Genomic DNA, 21,735 nt, shown 5'->3' with positions numbered 1-21,735 from the left:
ATTTGGAATACATGTTGCATAAACTTGATGTCCACAGGCAATTAAGATTCTATTTGAACAGAACAAAGGAATTTAGAAGATCTGACCAACTCTTTGTATCTTATGCTGACGCTAAGAAAGGATTACCATTTTCTAGACTTACCCTTTCTAAATGGTTAACTGACTGCATTAAACTCATCTACTCTTCAGCGAACCAAACATTAGAGCATGGTGTGAAGGCCCATTCAACTAGAGCAGTCTCCACTTCGGCTTATATGGCTCATTGACCTTTGGACACTATATGTGCAGCTGCCACTTGGTCTAAGCCTCATACCTTTATCGCTCATTACAAAGTGGACAGGGCCACCAGGGACAGAGCTTCCTGTACTTACACTGTCCTCAGGAATATACTCCCTTGAGCCACCCAGGATTAGGGTGCTTGGTACGCTACCCATGTGTAAGAATAAACAGCGAGATGAACAACTTCACATAAAGAAGTTATGTACTTCCCATAATGTTCCATGTGAGTTGTTCATCTCGCCTTTATTCTTACATTCCCACCCACCTTCCCCCTCCAGGGTCTTGAAGAGCGAGTAGACTTGGGGTCTGGTAGTCTTATTCTGGAACTTCTTACTCTGGCTGGAATATTTAGTGAGCTGCACTTGTTCATGCTGAGTTCAGCAAACTAGATCTGAGGTAGGACATAGAGCATCATGGGATAGGGGCCTGGCCTCGAGTTACTCTGAGATCTTTAGCTAGTAAAGCGGCCGACTTGGAGCCAATGGCTCGGCTCCGAACCCATGTGTAAGAATAAAGGTGAGATGAACAACTCACATAGTACGTTATGGTAAGTACATAACTTCTTTTTTGCAAGTATACATATTTCTACTGGACAGCAGTTAGTCACGTCCATTCTTTGCAAAGTGTTTCATGATTGGTATGGGGGATCTGAAGTAGGCAGACTTCATTTGTCTGCAACCTGTGGGGTATCGGATCCGACCTCGGATCCAAGCCGGCATTTCAAAAGCTTTAGGCTCCGAGCTCCTAGCTCCTCCCTCTTACCCATAACCCCTTGCCAAGCCCTGACTGACCCCAGATTTCGTTTGCCGCTTTCAAGTTGCGACGGATTCAGAGCTCCTAGTACAGATAAGCTGTTTTTGACAGAAAAATTTTCTAAAACTTTAACCTTTTTAATTTTATTAGTTAGCAGTGATTGTGTTAGGCTTTCCTCTCTCTTTAGTTTAAACTTTTCACGGGTTTTGCGTAGTTTGTGTGTGTGTGTTTGTTTGAGGCCTGTTAGGGCTTAAAATGTCTGAAGCCCATAAGGCTGTATTCTCAAATGTACCGAGTGTGGTCATAAGCTGTCCCCAGCAGATGGCCACACTGTGCGTGAATGCTTGGGGTTGAACACCTGTCATCTGGTTGTACCATTTGTGCAGGGTTCAACCCCGAGCTTTGAGGGAGCGGAGGTCGAAGCTGGTGCTGGTGGGACTTCTCCTCCAGATACCGCCGGCTTCTGCCCTTCTACTCAGCAAGCTGTTGCTGTGGGCTCTCCTCCTCCGGCTGGGACTCAACCTCCCTCTAAAATGCCGGAGGAGAGAGAGTCTTCTAGGGAGAGAGAGAAGGAGAGGCACAGGAGAGGCACCAAGCGGAGCCGAAACCTCCAGTTCGGCTCCTCCATCTAAGCGGCCTCCCTGTGCCTTCTAGCTTCCTCCTCCTCGGCTCCACTCCCTCGGTTCTCTCCTGGGCCCGAGGAGGAGGAGGCTAGCCCTTCAGCGAGGTCCCAAGGCGGCTCTCTAGGTCCGCCGGTGGCCTCCACCAGATCCACATTCTCCATGAGTGAAGCAGATATGGACCGGATGATGAGGAAATTCATCCAGGCCCAAATGCAAATGGGAGTGCTCTAGCCCCCATCCGGGAGGGGCTTCGACTTTTCGCCCCTTTGGCTCCTTCTCCGACCCATACCATGGGTTGAGCTTCGGCGTCGGGCAGAGTTGGATCCGGGGTGGGTCGGATCCGATAGGTCGGGCGCACCTCGGATCCGTCCCATCCCTTGAGTGCTTTGGGTGCCGGACCCGACCTCTCGGAGCCGAGGACCGAGCCTCGGATCCGAGGGAGCTGGTGTGTCTTCGGCTCCGTCTAGGTCGGAGCACACCGGTCTCTCGGATCCGACGGTCTCGGCTCGCCCGATCCGTCGCCTGATCCGAGTGGGGTCGGCTCGGGTTAGAGAAGCTGGCTCCCCTCGGCCTTCACGTAGTGGAAAGGGCACTGTTGAGGACTTCCGGACCCCCGGTCCCTGCCACTGCTCCATCCCGCACTCCCTTGCAGTTGGGCCAGGCCCCCACCAGCCGGTCCCAGGGACAGCCCGCCTCGATGTCCCAAGTAGTTCCCTTGGAACATCCAGCTGCGGAAGAGTACTCCTTGGACAGCCCCGAAGTACCTCGGAAGCGTAAGTGCAAAAGGAGGCACATGGACTCCCGAGTCAGTTACCAAGACACAGACTTGGATGAAGGGAGGGCTCCCAAGGTCACCCCTGAAGACGCCTCATTTGGAGACATTATGGAAATGTTGAGGATCAGGGGGTGGTCTGCCCCAAGGCCTCCTCAGACGAGTCTGTGTTCTTGGAGGCATTCGAGGCGGCCCTTCTACCTCTTGGGTGTCCCCTCCTGCCGACCCTCTGATGGACCTTATATCCATCAGAGCGTGGAAGGATCCGGACACTGTTGAGCCTGTACCTAAGCGCCGGATCGTATCCTTTCCCTCCGGCGGACCGCACTCACTGGAGCAAAGGCCCCCCAGTAGATGCCATGATGATGGCTGCAGCCACTAAGAGGGAGTTGGCCCAGGAGAATCCCTCTATGCATCCTCCGGCAAGGAGTCCCGCCGATGGATCGCATTGGGAAGCGAGTTTTCAGTTCAGCAACCTTCTCTTTGAGAGCTGAACTACATGGCACACGCCATCAGGATGCAGCGGGATCTGATTAAAGAATACGCTGCATCTCCCCAGAGTCCATGTCGGTGAGGATAAACAGGTATACTCCACTTGAATGGCCACTCTCAGATCAGTTTCGAATACATCTATGCGGCTGCTTTCTCACGCTACTGAGGGAGCCGCTAGAGCCAGCGGAGCAGGCCTAGTCATGAGGCGACAGGCCTGGCTCCGCCACTGTGATTTTGCAGAGCCCTTCAAGGCGACCTTCGCGAATGCCCCCTTCGATGGTTCTGCCTTGTTTGGCAAGACTGTTCGCGAAACATTAGTCCAGAGCGAGAAGGACGGGAAGACGCTGTCTGCCGTCGGAGTCCGCTTCTCAGCTCCCCAGAGGTCCTTCTCGAAGAACCAAAAGGGACAGAAGAAGATGTGGTTCCGGAAATCGCAGCAGTCCCAACCTGCTCCGGATAACCAGTCCTTCCGTGGCAGAGGAGGACGGGGAGGTCGCCGTCCTAGAGGCAGGGGGGCTCCTAGCAACTTTGGGTCCAGAGAACCTTTCTCTGATAGGCCCACGCAGCAGCCCTGAAGGGTTGCCCGGCTGTCCGTCTCTGGAGGCAGTCGGGCGAGGCACCTGACTTCTTGGGAGTCCATCACAACAGACCGTTGGGTGCTTCGTGTGATATCCAGAGGTTATACAATTCCCTGTACAAGGTCCCCAGATCTCGCAGCCTCCCAGATGTTCCACCCGACCAAAGGGAGGCAGCAGCTATCGAAATTGGACAGCTGCTAGAAAAAAGAGCTATCCAGTGCGTCCCCCCAGATCAAACCGGGTCAGGGTTTTACTCCAGGTTCTTTTTAGTGCCAAAGAAAATGGGGGACTTAAGACCGATCTTAGATCTTTCCCTGCTGAACCTGTCAGTAACCAAGCAAAAGTTCTGGATGGTCACCCTTCAATCTATACTCCCCCTCTTGAGGGAGAACGACTGGATGTGCTCCATCGACCTCAAGGACGTACTACCACATTCGCATGGACAAACGGTCCAGGAGGTTTCTTCGCTTCGGCTGGGAGCCAGTCATTATCAGTTCAGGGCCCTTCCTTTGGTCTCACCTCAGCCCCCAGGGTGTTCACCAAGGTCTTAGCTGTTGTAGCGGCCCACCTGAGACCCCACGGATTCCAGGTCTTTCCGTACCTGGACGACTGGCTCCTGACAGCATCATCAAGGCATCTTCTGTGCTCAGCTAGGGACTACTTTCTTCGACTAGCCCCAAGGTTGGGCATCACTCTCAAGTGGGAGAAATCTTTGCTGCACCCCACACAAGTTATAGATTTCATAGGAGGAAGGCTAAACACCAGGTCATTGCGAGCCTTCCTCACTCCAGACAGAATTGCCAACCTGAACTGTCATGTAGCAGCGGCCCTGGGTTAACAAATGTAAAATAAATAAAATAAATAAATTTGTAAAGAAAAAATTCCGGATGGTCACGCTTCAGTCTATTCTCCCATTCCTTGGAGAGGGTGATTGGATGTGCTCTATAGATCTCAAGGATGCGTACTACCACATCAGAATGCCAGGCCACCCAGAGATCATCATGCTTTCTGGCTTGGAGCCCACACTACCAATTCCGAGCACTCTTGGACTCACAACAGCCCCAGAGTGTTTACCCAAATACATGGCAGTGATTACGGCTCACTTGAGGCATCCAGGATTCTGAGTGCCACGCATCTGGATGACTGGCTCCACCGCCTCCAGGCATCAACTTATTCTGTCCAGGGATCACACACTCAATCTCTGCTGTCAGGCATCACTATAAATTTCGAAAAGTCTGCGTTGTCACCATTGCAGCTTATCTCCTTTATCGGTGCAGAACTAGACACTACCACCGCCACAGTAAGATTGCCCCTGGACAGAATAGCCACTCCAAAACCAGGTCTCTGACATTCTGCAGAGAAGAAAAGTACTGGCCCATCAAGTACTGAAGCTGCTAGGCACCATGGCAGCTATGCTCATAGCAGTTCCTTTGGGACGTATGCACATGAGGATTCTTCAGTGGTTACTATTCACCCAGTGGTCGTACCAACAACTTCCCATGTCATTCTTAATCATGATTATGGACTCTTGCAAGAAGGATCTTCGCTGGTGGTTGACCAGCCAATGTTGCTACACTGGGTTTACCTACTATTTGTTCTCTCCCGCCAGCCACGGTGACCACGGAGCTTCTCTGATGGAGGGGGGGGGGGGCTTTTTCAGGGAAGAACAGCCAAAGGCACCTGGTCAGAGACGGTCACAGTTGCAGATCAATGTTTTGGAGCTGAGAGCGGTGCTTTTGGCGTTGAGTACTTACACGACTCTGCCTCTAGGACAATATACAGACGGACATGTCTGTAGTCTGGTACATCAAGGCAAGGAGAGCCAAGTCTTACCCCCTGTGTTGTGAGGCCTTGGCTTTGTCCACTGGGCGCTTTCTGATAGCAACGCATATCCCGGGGAAATTCAAAGTGATAGTGGACAAACTGAGCAGAGCCATTCTGCTACCACACAAGTGGTCTCTCAAAAACAAAGTTGCGGACAAGATTTTCCCAGATGAGACCAGCCTTGCTGTGACCTGTTTGCATCCCCTATGAATGCCAAATGCAGCTACTTTGCCCTGAATCTCCCACTAGGGGACAGCCCAAGGGGCTCGCCAGACACAATTGGCCCCTGGGACTCCTGTATGCCTTTCCACCTATACCCCTGATTCCGAAATTCTTGCAGAAAGCCAAAACCCTGGGATGGACTGTAATTTTAATAGCCCCTCTTTGGTCTCATCAGATTTGATTCCCCTTCCTCTGACTCTATCAACTGGAGGAACCTTGGATTCTGGACCCAGTTCCAGACCTACTGACACATTCGTCAGGGGCCCTCCCTTCATTCCCTCAGACTGACAGCTTGGCTGCCTTGATTCCTACCTAGCCAGGTCACATGATTTTTCTTTGGAGGTACAGCACATTCTTGTATCTTTGCATAAGGCTTCTACTATAAAGTTGTTTTTTCTAGTAAATGGAAACGATTTGCTTTTTGGGCCTCTCAGAATAACATTGATCATTATGTTGCCCCGATTGCTAGTGTCCTGGAATTCTATCTAAGCTTTTTCACGAAGGTGCTGCAGCTGCCACTATTGGTGTTCAATTGGCTGCGATCTCGAATTTTCACCTCGGAGATGAATGTTCTAATTTAATGTCTCGCAGATTATGTAGGGCCTTCCTTAAGGGCACTATTCATCTTAGGCTGCCTGTTAGACAACCCTTTACTCCCCAGAATCTAAATTTTGTGCTGTCACGTGTTATTCTTCCCCCCTTTAAGCCTGCATCATTCTGTCAGTTGAAGTTTCTTTCTTGGAAGACTATTTTCTTGGTGGCCATTACTTCGCCAAGCAGGGTATCTGAGCTTCAAGCCCTTTCTGTCAAACCCCCGTATTTTGGTGTTGCATGCAGACAGGGTATCACTGAGGATTAATACTTCATTCTTGCCAAAAGTATGTTCTGAGACCAATCTCATCCTAACTATTGCACTTCCAACCTTTTTCAGTAATCATTCTAATCATTTGGAATACATGTTGCATAAACTTGATGTCCACAGGCAATTAAGATTCTATTTGAACAGAACAAAGGAATTTAGAAGATCTGACCAACTCTTTGTATCTTATGCTGACGCTAAGAAAGGATTACCATTTTCTAGACTTACCTTTCTAAATGGGTAACTGACTGCATTAAACTCATGTACTCTTCAGCGAACCAAACATTAGAGCATGGTGTGAAGGCCCATTCACCTAGAGCAGCCTCCACTCTTATATGGCTCATTGACCTTTTGGACACTATGTGCAGCTGCCACTTGGTCTAAGCCTCATACCTTTATCGCCATTACAAAGTGGACAGGGCCACCAGGACAGAGCTTCCTGTACTTACACTGTCCTCAGGAATATACTCCCTGAGCCACCCAGGATTAGGGTGCTTGGCACGCCACCCATGTAGAAACAGCAGATGAACAACTTCACATAAAGAAGTTATGTACTTCCCATAATGTTCCATGTGAGTTGTTCATCGCCTTTATTCTTACATTCCACCCACCTCCAGGGTCTTGAAGAGCGAGTTGACTTGGGGTCTGGTAGTCTTATTCTGGAACTTCTTACTCTGGCTGGAATATTTAGTGAGCTGCACTTGTTCATGCTGAGTTCAGCAAACTAGATATGAGGTAGGACATAGAGCATCATGGGATAGGGCCTGGCCTCGAGTTACTCTGAGATCTTTAGCTAGTAAAGCGCCGACTTGGAGCCAATGGCTCGGCTCCAACCCATGTGTAAGAATAAAGGTGAGATGAACAACTCACATAGCACGCTATGGTAAGTACATAACTTCTTTTTTGCAAGTATACATATTTCTACTGGACAGCAGTTAGTCACGTCCATTCTTTGCAAAGTGTTTCATGATTGGTATGGGGGATCTGAAGTAGGCAGACTTCATTTGTCTGCAACCTGTGGGTATCGGATCAGACCTCGGATCCAAGCCGGCATTTCAAAAGCTTTAGGCTCCGAGCTCCTAGCTCCTCCCTCTACCCATAACCCTTGCCAAGCCCTGACTGACCCCAGATTTCGCTCGCTTTCAAGTTACGGATTCAGAGCTCCTAGTACAGATAAGCTGTTTTGACAGAAAATTTTCTAAAACTTTAACCTTTTAATTTTATTAGTTAGCAGTGATTGTGTTAGGCTTTCCTCTCTTTAGTTTAAACTTTTCACGGTTTTGTAGTTTGTGTGTGTGTTTGTTTGAGGCCTGTTAGGCTTAAAATGTCTGAAGCCCATTGTATTCTCCACCCCGAGTGTGGTCATAAGCTGTCCCCAGCAGATGGCCACACTGGTGCGTGAATGCTTGGGGGTTGAACACCCGTCATCTGGTTGTACCATTTGTGCAGGGTTCAACCCCGAGCTTTGAGGGAGCGGAGGTCTGCTGGTGCTGGGACCCTCCTCCAGATACCGCCTCTGCCCTTCTACTCAGCAAGCTGTTGCTGTGGGCTCTCCTCCTCCGGCTGGGACTCAACCTCTAAAATGCCGGAGGAGAGAGAGTCTTCTAGGGAGAGAGAGAAGAAGGAGAGGCACAGGGAGAGGCACCAAGCGGAGAGCCGAAACCTCCAGTTCGCCTCCATCTGCCGGCCTCCCTGTGCCTTCTAGCTTTCCTCCTCCTCGGCTCCACTCCCTCGGTTCTCTCCTGGGCCCGAGGAGGAGGAGGCTAGCCCTTCAGCGAGGTCCCCATGCGCTCTCTAGGTCCGCTCGTGGCCTCCACCAGATCCACATTCTCCATGAGTGAAGCAGATATGGACCGGATGATGAGGAAATTCATCCAGGCCCAAATGCAATGGAGTGCTCCTAGCCCCCATCCGGGAGGCTTGAATTTTTCGCCTTTGTCTTCTCCACCCATACCATGGGTTCGGAGCTGCCGGGCAGAGTTGGATCCGGGTGGGTCGGATCCGAGGGTCGCGCACTGGATCCGCCCCATCCCTTGAGTGCTTTGGGCGACCCTCGGAGCCGAGGACCGAGCCTGATCCGAGGGAGCTGGTGTCTTCGGCTGCCCAGGTCGGAGCACACGGTCTCGGATCCGACGGTCTCGCCCGCCCGATCCGTGCCTGATCCGAGTGGGGCCGGCTCGGGTTAGGAGAAGCTGGCCCCTCGGCCTTCGACGTAGTGGAAAGGGCACTGTTGAGGACTCCGGACCCCGGTCCCTGCCACGGCTCCATCCCGCACTCCCTTGCAGTTGGGCCAGGCCCCACCAGCCGGGTCCCAGGACAGCCCGCCTCGATGTCCCAAGTAGTTCCCTTGGAGCATCCAGCTGCGGAAGAGTACTCCTGGACAGCCCCAAGTACCGGAAGCGTAAGTGCAAAAGGAGGCACATGGACTCCCGAGTCAGCCATCAAGACACAGACTTGATGAAGGGAGGGCTCCCCAAGGTCACCCCTGAAGACGCCTCATTTGGAGACATTATGGAAATGTTGAGGATCAGGGGTGGTCTGCCCCAAGGCCTCCCTCAGACGAGTCTGTGTTCTTGGAGGCATTCGAGGCGGGCCCTTCTACCTCTTGGGTGTCCCTCTGCCGACCCTCTGATGGACCTTATATCCATCAGAGCGTGAAGGATCCGGACACTGTTGAGCCTGTACCTAAGCGTCCGATCGTATCCTTTCCCTCCGGGCGGACCGCACTCACTGGAGCAAAGGCCCCCAGTAGATGCCATGATGATGGCTGCAGCCACTAAGAGGGAGTTGGCCCAGGAGAGTCCTCTATGCATCCTCCGGCAAGGAGTCCCGCCGATGGATCGCATTGGGAAGCGAGTTTTCAGTTCAGCAACCTTCTCTTGAGAGCTGAACTACATGGCACACGCCATCAGGATGCAGCGGATCTGATTAAAGAACACGCTGCATCTCCCCCAGAGTCCATGTCGAGTGAGGATAAACAGGTATACTCCACTGAATGGCCACTCTCAGATCAGTTTCACATCTGTGCGGCTGCTTTCTCACGCTACTGAGGGAGTCATGAGCCAGCGGAGCAGGCCTAGTCATGAGGCGACAGGCCTGGCTCCGCCACTGTGATTTTGCAGAGCCCTTCAAGGCGACCTTCGCGAATGCCCCTTCGATGGTTCTGCCTTGTTTGGCAAGACTGTTCGCTAAACATTAGTCCAGAGCGAGAAGGACGGAAGACGCTGTCTGCCGTCGGAGTCCGCTTCTCAGCTCCCCAGAGGTCCTTCTCAAGAACCAAAAGGGACAGAAGAAGATGTGGTTCCGGAAATCGAGCAGTCCCAACCTGCTCCGATAACCAGTCCTTCCGTGGCAGAGGAGGACGGGAGGTCGCCCCTAGAGGCAGGGGGCTCAAGCAACTTTGGGTCCAGAGAACCTTTCTCTGATAGGCCCACGCAGCAGCCCTGAAGGGTTGCCCGGCTGTCCGCTCTGGAGGCAGTCGGGGGCGCTGAGGCACCTGACTTCTTGGGAGTCCATCACAACAGACCGCTGGGTGCCGGTGATATCCAGAGGTTATACACCCTGTACAAGGTCCCAGATCTCGCAGCCTCCCAGATGTTCCACCCGACCAAAGGGAGGCAGCAGCTATCGAAATTGGACAGCTGCTAGAAAAAGAGCTATCCAGTGCGCCCCCAGATCAAACTGTCAGGGTTTTACTCCAGGTTCTTTTAGTGCCAAAGAAAACGGGAAACTTAAGACCGATCTTAGATCTTTCCCTGCTGAACCTGTCAGTAACCAAGCAAAAGTTCTGGATGGTCACCCTTCAATCTATACTCCCCTCTTGAGGGAGAACGACTGATGTGCTCCATCGACCTCAAGGACGCCAGATTACCACATTCGCATGGACAAACGGGTCCAGGAGGTTTCTTCGCCGGCTGGGAGCCAGTCATTATCAGTTCAGGGCCCTTCCCTTTGGTCTCACCTCAGCCCCCAGGGTGTTCACCAAGGTCTTAGTTGTTGTAGCGGCCCACCTGAGGCTCCAGGGATTACAGGTCTTTCCGCACCTGGACGACTGGCTCCTGACAGCATCATCAAGGCATCTTTCTGTGCTCAGCTAGGGACTACTTTCTTCGACTAGCCCCAAGGTTGGGCATCACTGTCAACTGGGAGAAATCTTTGCTGCACCACACAAGTTATAGATTTCATAGGAGGAAGGCTAAACACCAGGTCAATGCGAGCCTTCCTCACTCCAGACAGAATTGCCAACCTGAAGTGTCATGTAGCAGCGGTCCTGCAACCATTTCCGACTGCAGCTTCGGGTCCTGAGGGCCCTAGGTTCGATGGCGGCAGCTATCCCGCTTCTTATTCATGCGTTCTACGCATGCGGTTCTTCAATGGACCCTTCAGGTTCAGTGGTCCCCTCTCAGTTCCCTCTCAACTTCCGATAGCGGTCAGCAGAGTGCAAGGATTCCTTCTTTGGTGGCTTCTGTCTCCGGAGCCCCTGACAGGGAGACCTTTGTGCTGCTTTTCCCGAGCCACAGTGACCACGGACGCTTCTGCCTCGGTGGGGGGACATTCTATGGAAAGATTGTCCAAGGCACGTGGAACCCCACAGAGACGTCAAGCATATAAATGTCCTGGAAATGAGGGCGGTGCTCCTAGCTGCAAGCACTTCACCACGCTTCTTCCTTCAGGGACTATTATGATTCAGACAGACAACATGTCGGTAGTCTGGTACATCAACAAACAGGGAGGAACCAGGTCCTATCCCTTTGTCGAGAGGCCATGAGAGTCTGGGAATAGGCAATTTCCACCAAACGCTTTCTGGTAGCAACGCACATTCCGGAAAATCCAACATCCTGCGGACAAACTCAGTCGCATCTATTCTGTCACCTCACGAGTGGTCTCTCAATCCTCAGGTAGCGAAGAAGATTTTTGCCGCTTGGGGCAACCCTGTTGCGATCTTTTTGCCTCTCCCTCAAACGCCAAATGTGACAATTTTTCGCTCTGCTTCCCACCAGGGAATTCCCGAGATGCGCTGGTGCATGCTTGGCCTCCTGTCTCCTTTATGCCTACTCCTCCACTACCTCTGATGCAGAGGCTTCTGCAGAAAGCCAACAGTTTGGGGAGCAGAATGATTCTCATTGCCCTGCTCTGGCCTCGTCAACCCTGGTTCCCTTTGTATGGTCTCACAAAATCAATCCACCCTGATTCTGGATCCGATTCCGGATCTCATCTCCTACCCTCTGGGAATTTCGGTTCCCAATCACACACCCTGAAATTGACAGCTTGGCTGCTCCAGTTCCATCCTTGATTAGACTCCCGGTATCTCGTCACCGTCAAGGCCATTTTAGTGGCAGCTCATAAACCTTCCACCAGGCAGGTTTATCGAGTAAATGGAAGAGATTCTCTATTTGGGCGGTTCAGAGACCTTTGGATCCTTTCTCAGCACCTATGTCAGCAGTGCTGGATTTTTAACAGATCTCTTCATCAAGGGGCAAGTTCTTCCACAATTAAGGTACAATTGGCAGCCATCTCAAGCATTATCACATTGGTCAAGAGAAAGCTCCTCATGACGCTAAATTGTGCAAAACCTTTCTCAAAGGGATTTTTTATTGAGGCCTCCAGTCAAGGAGATTGTACCACCTTGGGATCTATCCTTAGTTCTGCAAGCCCATACTGCTCCTCCCTTCGAGCCTGCAGCTTCTACAGATCTAAAGTACCTTTCCTGGAAGACTGCCTTCTTAGTAGCTATCACTTCAGCCAGAAGAGTGTCTGAACTTCAGGCTCGCATGCCGTCAAAGCTTTACCTTTCTTTCTTTCCAGATAGGGTGTGCCTCAGGACCAATCCATCTTTTCTTCCAAGGTCTCTTCAGAATCTAATATCAACCAGTCAATCAATTTACCTGTGTTTTTTCCCAAGTACTCAAACAAAGGAGAATACAAATTACATTCTTTTGATGTTCATAGACAATTACGATTTTATATTCACAGAACAGCTGGTCACAGGCAATCAGATCAGCTGTTCGTCTCCTTTGCTAAATTTGCTTTGGGTAAAGCAGTGTCTAAAGTCACACTATCTAGGTGGATTGCTAATTGTATTCTGCAGGCTTATGACACTTCAGGTAGACCTGCTCCTCAGAGGGTTACGGCTCATTCTACTAGGGCAGTCTCCACGCCAGCCGCCTTTAAGTCCCGTGTGTCATTGGATGATATCTGCGGCAGCTACTTGAGCCTCGCCTCATACCTTTATTTCTCATTATAAAGTGGATGTTATTTCCAGAGGAAGAGCATCCTTTGGCTCAGCGGTGCTCCGGAACATCCTTCCATGACGGCCGCCCAAGATTTAGGTAGCTGGGGACTCTGTCCCACAGGTCGCAGACAAACGAAGTCTGCCTACTTCAGATTTAGAAGTTATGTACTCACCATAACGTTCCATCTGAGTAGGTGACTTCATTTGATGTAACCATCCTCCATCCCCCTGACCTTTATAGAGCGAGTATTATGCTTTTGTTCATGTACTGTAGTCAGTATTATTTAGGCAAACTCAATCTGAGGTCAGTCAGGGCTTGGCAAGGGGTTATGGGTAAGAGGGAGGAGCTAGGAGCTCGGAGCCTAAAGCTTTTGAATGCCGATCCGAGGTCGGATCCGATACCCCACAGGTTGCATCCAAATGAAGTCACCTACTCAGATGGAACGTTATGGTGAGTACATAACTTCTAATTGTAGCACTGCTAAACTTTCAATCTTTTTTATATTTGAAAATTACAAGAACTTCATACCATGATAATTTAAATGTACATTATGTACAGAAATAATCATTGTCCATTTCTTTAAAAAAAAAAAAAAAATACTAGAATTAGTAAAGCAATAGCACACTAGATTTGCTGGTCCATCATTGCAATTGCTTCAGTACGTCTACAAAAACACAGGGGAGAATTATACAAAGGAATTACATCTGTCAAAATAATATATTGTGAAGATTAAATGTAGTGACGCACTTTTATCACTTGGTTCTTTTTATGCAGTAACATGCCGTAAATTTATTAAAATACAGGGTGTAACCTACCTTTGTTAAATCCCCATATCCATTTCATCTCTTGCTATACATATATGGCTATATCTCGTTTCATACTGGTCAAAACGTAATTCATTCAGAAATTTACATTAAACCTTTTGTATCCATAGCTTTGTTCCAGTCTTACAATATTCAAATGGACTGATATTACCTTTGCAGACTGCATACTGTAATAACCAGATTTCTTCCTGTCAGCTGAGAAGTATAATTCCTCATCTTTTGCTGCCTATAAAATACAAAATATGACAATGACTTATTGTGCAAAAATTAGAAAAATCCACTGAACATATCCAAGAGAGATGTAGTAGTTTACTAATGGACGTGTTGAAACATTCTGTAACTAATAGAGCCGCAAATACCGATGTCAGATTTCTCAGCTGTCCCTCCCTCCGTCAGGTTACTATTTTCTCATCAGTGTAAAGCTTTAAGAAAAATATAGCTACTATGGTTCTGTATTTCTTGCATAAAAGTATTGAAAATTAACTTTATGTATATACTTCTGTGTTATCAGAATAAGTTTGTGTGGAAGTTCTGGTCTTTATGGGGGAAACAGTGCACAGTAATCCCAGTTGTAACCATTTGTGAACGGTTAACTCTGAAGTAGTGTTCTGTCTGTACTTAGTACCTATGTCATATTTTAGATTGTTCAGGAGGCCTCCTTGGGTGTTATTGGGGCCCTGTTCTGGCTGAGTTTAGTTCCCATAGCATATTTTAGATTGTTCAGGAAGCCTCCTTGGATGTTATTGGGACCCTTTTCTGGCAGAATTTAGTACCCGTATCATATTTTAAACTATTCAGGAGGCCACCTTAGATGTTACTGGGGCCCTGTTCTGGCTGAATATAGTACCCATATCATATTTTGGACTATTCAGGAGGCCTCCTTGGATGTTATTGACACTCTGTTCTAGCTGGATTTAGTACCCATGTCATATTTTAGACTATTTAGAAGGCCTCCTTGGATGTTACTGGTGCCCATCGAGGCAGTGTTTGTGACTTTGAGTGCAGCCAGTACATGCTTCCTAGTTATAGCTGGAAGAGTTAAATATGAGGGGATTTTTGTGGGGATGGTTGGGGATGGGCAGGGTAAAGTTGGAACTGAATGTTCCACTAACAGGTTTGCTGTGTCACCTGGCTCAGTGAGTGTGGCACCATTAACCACCAGTTCAGCACATTGCTGTTAGCTGTCCTTGACGTTTCTGACATAGTTGTGGAATTTATTAAATCTTTCACCTGGGAGGATATCGAGAGGCTATCTTAACCTCAAAGTAGGCTTTTCTTGACCTAATTGGCCTTCTTAGTTACCTGTTTACTTGGAGAGAGAGTTCCCATTTTAATGGGAATTACCCTTCCAGATTTTCACCATATTTTTTCTTTTGTTGTATATTCTGTTTAATTTGCGATCCCATGAGGTTGTTTTTTTCTAGGGATAGTCCTGGGCTTGCTTCTAGTATGTACAGCAGTCTGTATGAAGCCATTGACATGGTTGTACAGAGTTTCTGATAAAAATTCAGCATAGGCTGCTGTATTCTGTGAATTTGGAGGCGCGTTGCATTTTGACAGTCCATCACTTAAAGGGTAATTTGCTTTTAAATAGTTCTTAAGTGTTATTGATTTTAATGGGATTGCGGAGTTGATTTTGAAGGTGACAACTTTATGGTCGGACATTACCACTGAGGATGAGACATTTGGGGGGGGTGCAGCATTCTCCCATATTTGTAAGCAGGAGTTCCAGTATGTTGGAGTCTATAGTAGGTGTATACACAGTTTAGTCAAAGGTGTGTGTATTTACTACGTCCAGGAATCTCTTTGCCTGTAGATTTGAGGCTGTGTAGGATTCCCAGTCTATAGAGGGCTAGTCACCCTTGAGTAGGTTGTTGGGTTGGATGGTAAGTGTCTGCAAGTATGCATTGTGAGCTGCTTTGACATGAAGGTTGACCTGTAGCTGGCTGTGATATGGTATGGGATTTTGTTTGGTGATCTACACATGGAGGAACTCCAGAGCGTCATCCTGTTGGTCTGCCCTAGAGATATGCTTGTTGATGTATTAGCCTTTTTCTGTGGAGCTGCTGGTCTAAATATGTGGACAGCACTGAAACCTTGCACGGATGAGTACTCTCTGCCACATTAAATCATGTCTCTGTAACTGCACAGATGTCTATATTCTCGCGGGCACAAGCATTCTTAAGAAATATTTCAGTGGATGGGGTATTTACAAACTACACAGTTAAGGCTCCTATACATAGCTTAAGCAGAAGCCTGTAATTCCAAGTGGAAATGGATGATGATGAAACAGAGGGAAGCTCAAGAAACCAGGCCAGACTGGGATTTAGGATGCAGATCCTTAAAGAATAACAATAATCCTACAGAACATTGTATTCATAAAGCATCAGAAGGTATTCTAAGAACTAAGCCAGTGATGGTGATTCTCGGGTTCAACATGTCAAAATACAGAAAATGCCTAACTTGACACTGCTTGTGTGTCACTCCCACAAGCAAAAAAAAATAAAGTAAGTAAAACAGCATGGCTCTCAATACTTCAGGGATAACTCTCAATAGAATTGGGAACAAATCTAGAAATAAGAGACATGACAGTTTAAAACTACTAGTACTATTGGAGACAGTGACAGAAAAAAAACGAATGCGAATTAATATACTTTTTCTGAAATAAAATTAGTGTATAAATCTAATTATTGTCGAGTTTAAAAACTTGACAGTTTTAGGAGGGATTGCGGGACAGTTGAGAAGAATGTTAAACAGCACACTTAGAAATGCTGACTACTTGCCCTTTGCAGAAGTGTAACCACAAAGAGAAAACAATGACAGCACTGTCCTTTGCAAACTCCTGAGAAAGTATACAGAAAGTCGTTGAGCTTGATAACTTCCTTGCATCTGCAACAGTGTTGTTGAACTGGCTTCTCACACAGAATTATTCAATGCACTTCACACAAGTAAATGCAAAAGCAGTTTCTTTAGTAACTGTGGTGTTGGTGAATGCTGGTGTCTCATCCAAAATGTTGTGGCATGTTACCTTTGACACGCATGTCATAGGTTTGCCATCACTGAACTAAGCCAACACAGGAGTGGAGAAAGAAGATCCTGCCAATAGAGATGACTGCGATTAGGGACACAGACAATACCCAAGAGAGGTCTGGATTTTACTGGAGAAAACTGGCGAAAGAACTAAGGTATTGGGAGCACATGATTAGAGAAGGAAAAGTAAGAGACAGAGAGTTTATTTGGACTGCGGGCTAGATATTGCCTTCCTTATCAAGGATTGATTATCAGAGTATAGACAGAGAGAGAATTAAGGGGATCCTAAGTGAAAGACCAGCACTGGTAGAGTGTAGTATAATCTACAAAAGAAGCTGGTGTTAAAGGAGTAATTAGAGTATACAAAATATTGCTTGATAACTAAAGAATCCATCTGAGGAGGTTGGAAATGATTGGGAAGAGAGACTGGATAAGCAATTGGCAAAGAAACCATGGGAGGATATATGTATGCCTCCCAAATATACAACAAAGTCTAGAAGATTCCGGATCTTTGGACATGTTTACATAGGTATTTTTATACCCCAAGTAGACTCCACAGCATTTTTCCTCCGGTAGACAGCAAATGTTAGAGGTGTGATGGGAAAGAAAGAGTTGTGAACATATTTTCTGGCAGTATGAGTTGGCAGACATTAAAGATTACAGACTGCTTTGCCAGAGTTACTGGTTGAGTAAATTAGTGTAACGAAGAAAATTTTTCTTTGAGTATGATTCAGAATTGCCTAGACATAGTAAGGCCCTGCTGAGTCTGATTATGGTGGCTGCCAAAAAAACACTTAATAGAAAATGGAAATCCAAAGTTTAAACCAACTTTACTAGAAGTAGTGAATATAGTAACATAGATAAAAGGATTGGAATAGGGATCTTTGTAAAAGGATCGGAGCAAATTACATTGAAAAAATGGGAATTGTGGGAACACTGCATGCAGAGGACAAACAAGGGTTAAAAGAAAGCGGGATTTGAATGAGCTATATAACGTTTGACTGACAGTGACTGGAAAGATTGTATGTGATGTGCAATGTTTGCAATGAAAATCATGTCTGTGGTTTGCGATGTATTATGTTTGCAACTAAAATTGTGACTGGTTTGTTTTCATTTATATAAATGTATGATTGCTTATGTCATATGTATTAAAGATGCTTGTTCGAAATATTTCATTGTTTTATATTTATATATATATATATATATATATATATATATATGTATATATAGAGAGAGAGAGAGATAAAATTGATGGTAATTCTGCATGTGTGGACACACGGCTTCTGTGAATACCTTTACAAGGTGCTGTAATCTGGGTGTGACTATGTGAGATTGCCAGCTATGCCTGGAGAAGTAGGGCAGTGGATGTGTAACATGTGCCAGCATAGCTAGCTGGAGTTTTGTAAAAAAAAATTATATATCATTTGTATATCAGACTGATTTGTACAGATGCTTGTGTTGTAAATGTATTTGTAAAGCTGCTTGTGTTAAAAATGTACCGACAGTGAGTCCTGCTGCACAGGAAAGAAATATACCTGTATGTCAGACTGTATTGTAATTGTTGAAATGAATATAGTGCAACAGAGAATACTGGAAGAGAAGTTATTCTGAGTCCAGCTAACTTTGAAAAATAGTCTGAAATTAAATTACCTGGTTTAGATTTATAGATTAGTACTAAGCTAACTGCCATTGTGAGCCATTTTAAGCTTAGCCAATTATCCCTTGTGAGAATCAAACCCTGCACCTTGTGTTTGTAAGGCAAACACCTTAACCATTAGGCCACCCTCCCAACCCTACCCTTTAGGCCATAAAGATTGTATCTTACAGTTCTGATTGTAGCCAGAGATGAAATGTGTGTGAAAACCCAGGACTAGGAATCCTGTTGTATTGTCCTTGGGGGTGAACTAATTGATGCCCTGAAGGATGGAAGATTTGAAATGGTTTTATAGCTTCCAGATGTTATAACACATCATAGCAAAGCTCTGTGATTGTGTGGTAACATGCTAAATTTTGGTTCAGTTTCTAGTAAAGGGGGATAGTGTGGGAACCAGAAGTCATATTACCAGATGTGATGTCATTCAGTAATCCAGCACTAAAATGATGTTTTAATACTAGATGAGACAAGTCTCAAAGGAGTCTGTTTTTGAAACCTGACAAAGGAGAAGGACTACTCACCCACTTCCTCTTGCCTTGCTGTAGGACGTAAACCAGGGGGCAATAATTTTTTAGATCAGTCAGGAAAATATAGTAAGATTAGTTAAGTATATCCATCTGTTATTTTTAATATTTCATGTGTATGAAACTCTGGTGTTTATTGTAAATAGATACTTAGTATTTTCGTGGTATTTTATTAAATATGTTTAAACTTTTCATTGTGGCTGTTTTTTTAGAGAATATTTTAACCTTTTGAGAGTACTTGTATTTATTTGGTGACACTGTGGCCACTCCTGAAAGCCTTGCTGCAGTGGTTAAACACTATTTGTATTAATATTAATTTTACTCAGTATAATTGGGTACCCTTGTAAGAGCCTTAGAATAGCTGGCTTTGGAGTGTTCTGGTGGCAGTACTGAACTTATAGTCTGGGCAAAGGTAGCAGAAAGAGTAAATCTGTGCCAGCCTTTCCCAGGGGCATGTGTATGTGAAAATCAAATCTCAGTGTGCGTCAACTACAGGGACACAGAATATTGATTTCATAGAGAGGGTGGTGGAGAACATGACTTGGAACACTCGGCTGAGGACTCCTCTACAGCTGTGTCAGTGGGGAGTCTTGTTTGGGGCCTGGGTAGAGAGAGGGAAACCTAGCCCCAAGACGGAGTGTGTTCCCTGTGTGCTCTTAAGGGAAATTGTGCTTGGTGCAGAGAGCTGCATCTGGAAATACTGTGCATCTATTTTTTGTTCCAAGTCAGCGTCCCTCACCGGTGTCTGTGGTGAGGATTGTGACTCCTTGATCAATGGCCCAGAGCAGGGAAGTCACACTGGGTATGCTATCAATGTTTAGGTCTTCCTTTGGGGGCCACAGAACATTGGAGTTGGCTTTCTTGATGCTAGCCTGGAGGATGAGCTTGGGACTCTGCTCTGATGGTTTGAAGAGCACAGAATCTTGTTGGATATACGAAATTCATGTACATGCCAATATGGTAGGTCTGTATGGCTTGTGCATTTTTTTCAGCATACCCTTATGTGTACTGAGCTAACAACCACTGGGGCATTTTTAAGCCTAGCCATGGATCCCAAACCTCTGGCAAGTTCTGGTTTCTTGGTAAATGTAAACAGGGATTTGGAAGATGAAACATTAAAGGCTGCCTGCATTCATTAGAAAGAAAGGTACCAAACCAGGGATGGATTTCCTGATGCTCATATTGATCACTGCCGCTGTAGCCTTAGCTGTATGGGTTTGTATCCTGCCAAGGGTTTTTACAGCCAGCCAGCTTCAAAACCTTCATGGCACCTTCCACGTGGTCAAACTGTCATGCAGCTCGACATGAGCTGATAAAAAGAGAAGTTTGGGTGTGAAGCCCTTCAGAGCTTTAATGCTGCCAAAGAGTATGCTCCTCTGAGGCTTTCGAGGATCTACTGTCAGCTTGTGGTTTCCTTTATGGTGAAAAAAAATCAATTTTTGTAATTTTGCTGTTAGTTTTATTACCTTCCTCTTTAGGAGGAATATTTTAAAGCTAGGAGTATTGTGCTTTAACAAACTGTCTTGAGACTGTGACATACCTCTGAATGGAGCACTCATTTTGTTCTGTCAGTTTAAAAGTGGTGTGAAGTAATGAACTTTTTTTTCTGTGGAGAAATTTTTACTTTTGTGGGGTTGGCATAGTGTGTTACAGTGCTTTTGTACTGTGTTTTTCTGTCAAAAATAAACTTTTGTGAACTGGTAGTTTGAGCAGCATTTGCTGCTTGTCTTACCTGGGAAAGAGGCACCATTTTTAGTCTGACCATGGTAGACTACCATTCCCTTGGTTGGTCCTTCTAATCGCAAAAAGAAAAAGTTAAGCAAACAACCTTTGCCACCACAGCAGGCTGGCAGTTTGCCTTTGCCACAGATGGGTGACTGTTGTGGTCTTTTGCTGTAGCTCAGACCACACTACTTTTACCCCAGATCCCTGTGGTGGAGCACCTACAGCGAGTATGGACTGGGGGGTTATCCACATCCTCCATGGCAATTAGGGTTTCCACAGCGGGCAAGGGGACGCTGTTTTATTTGTCCTGACTTCAGATGTTTCTTAAGGTTTTATCTGGATCACATTATCAGTTCTCTGACTTACCCTTTGGACTGTCCACTGCACCAAGAGTGTTTACAAAGTGACTTGCTCCAGTTATAGCTCATTGCAGGCTACAATGGCCTATTTTTTTTTCAGATTTAAACAACTTGCTTATCTTTGCAGTCTTTTTCAAAGTGTTAGGAATCTCTCTCAGGTGACAGATGTCTTACAAAAGCTGGGATTCCCAAAGAATATTCAAACGTCTTTTTTTACTCCTTCACACAGGATTGTGTTCTAGGAAGTCAGCTACACCCCTTCAGCTCATACAGCTTTTCATGCATAGGAAAAAATAGATCTTTATTTCTATCTATTTCTAATGTTTTCCACTCAGAAATGGATTACCTCAGGGTTTTGGGGTTCATGGCATCTAATTCCCATAATGCCTCTGGCAAGACTCCTCATGAGAAAGATATGGTATCTGAAATATCTCAGCATCAACACCCTTTATCTGTGTAAATCCTAGTGCTGAGGTTTGTCAGAAGATAAAACTTTTGGTGTAGATAAGAGAGCCTTAAATACAGGCCTCCCCTTCTCACAGCCTGTTCCAAAGCAGTCACCACAGATGCTTTAGACTTTTCCTGGGGAGCAGTTTCAGGAGAAATAAAAGTTCAGGGGCTATGAGACACCAATGACAGATGCAGGCATATAAATATCAAGGAGTTGCTTGCCCTGATCAAGGCACTCAACTTTCGGAACCATCTTTGGTCCCTGGAATGACTTAAAGCGATTACAGATATCGCAGTCATATGGTACCTCAGCAATCAAGGAGGAACCAGGTCGCACCCTGTTTCTAAACTTAGTTAGCTTAGACTATAGCTTCACAGTACAGTCTCGCTCTACAGGCATCCTACATCTGTAAGAGCAAACGTGTGGCAGACAAGTTGAGCATGACCAGGGCAGAACCTCACAAATGGGAACTAGATCGGGGGGGGGGGGTCCAAGATTTGATCCATCTGCGAGGTGTTCCTCAAGGAGACCTG

The 21,735-nt window shown here is 46.6% G+C and overlaps 1 protein-coding gene across 1 annotated transcript in view; it reads left to right on the top strand.

Moving 5' to 3' along the window:
- Positions 1 to 21,735, top strand: part of LOC122815091 (RNA helicase Mov10l1-like) — a 1,410,002-nt gene that overhangs the window by 865,871 nt on the left and 522,396 nt on the right. The gene's annotated exons all lie outside the window — the stretch shown is intronic.

This window comes from Protopterus annectens, chromosome 11.part0, assembly GCF_019279795.1.
Source record: "Protopterus annectens isolate FY-2018-M chromosome 11.part0, PAN1.0, whole genome shotgun sequence".
NCBI lineage: Eukaryota > Metazoa > Chordata > Ceratodontiformes > Protopteridae > Protopterus > Protopterus annectens.
This window is presented reverse-complemented; position numbering and strand designations above follow the sequence as displayed.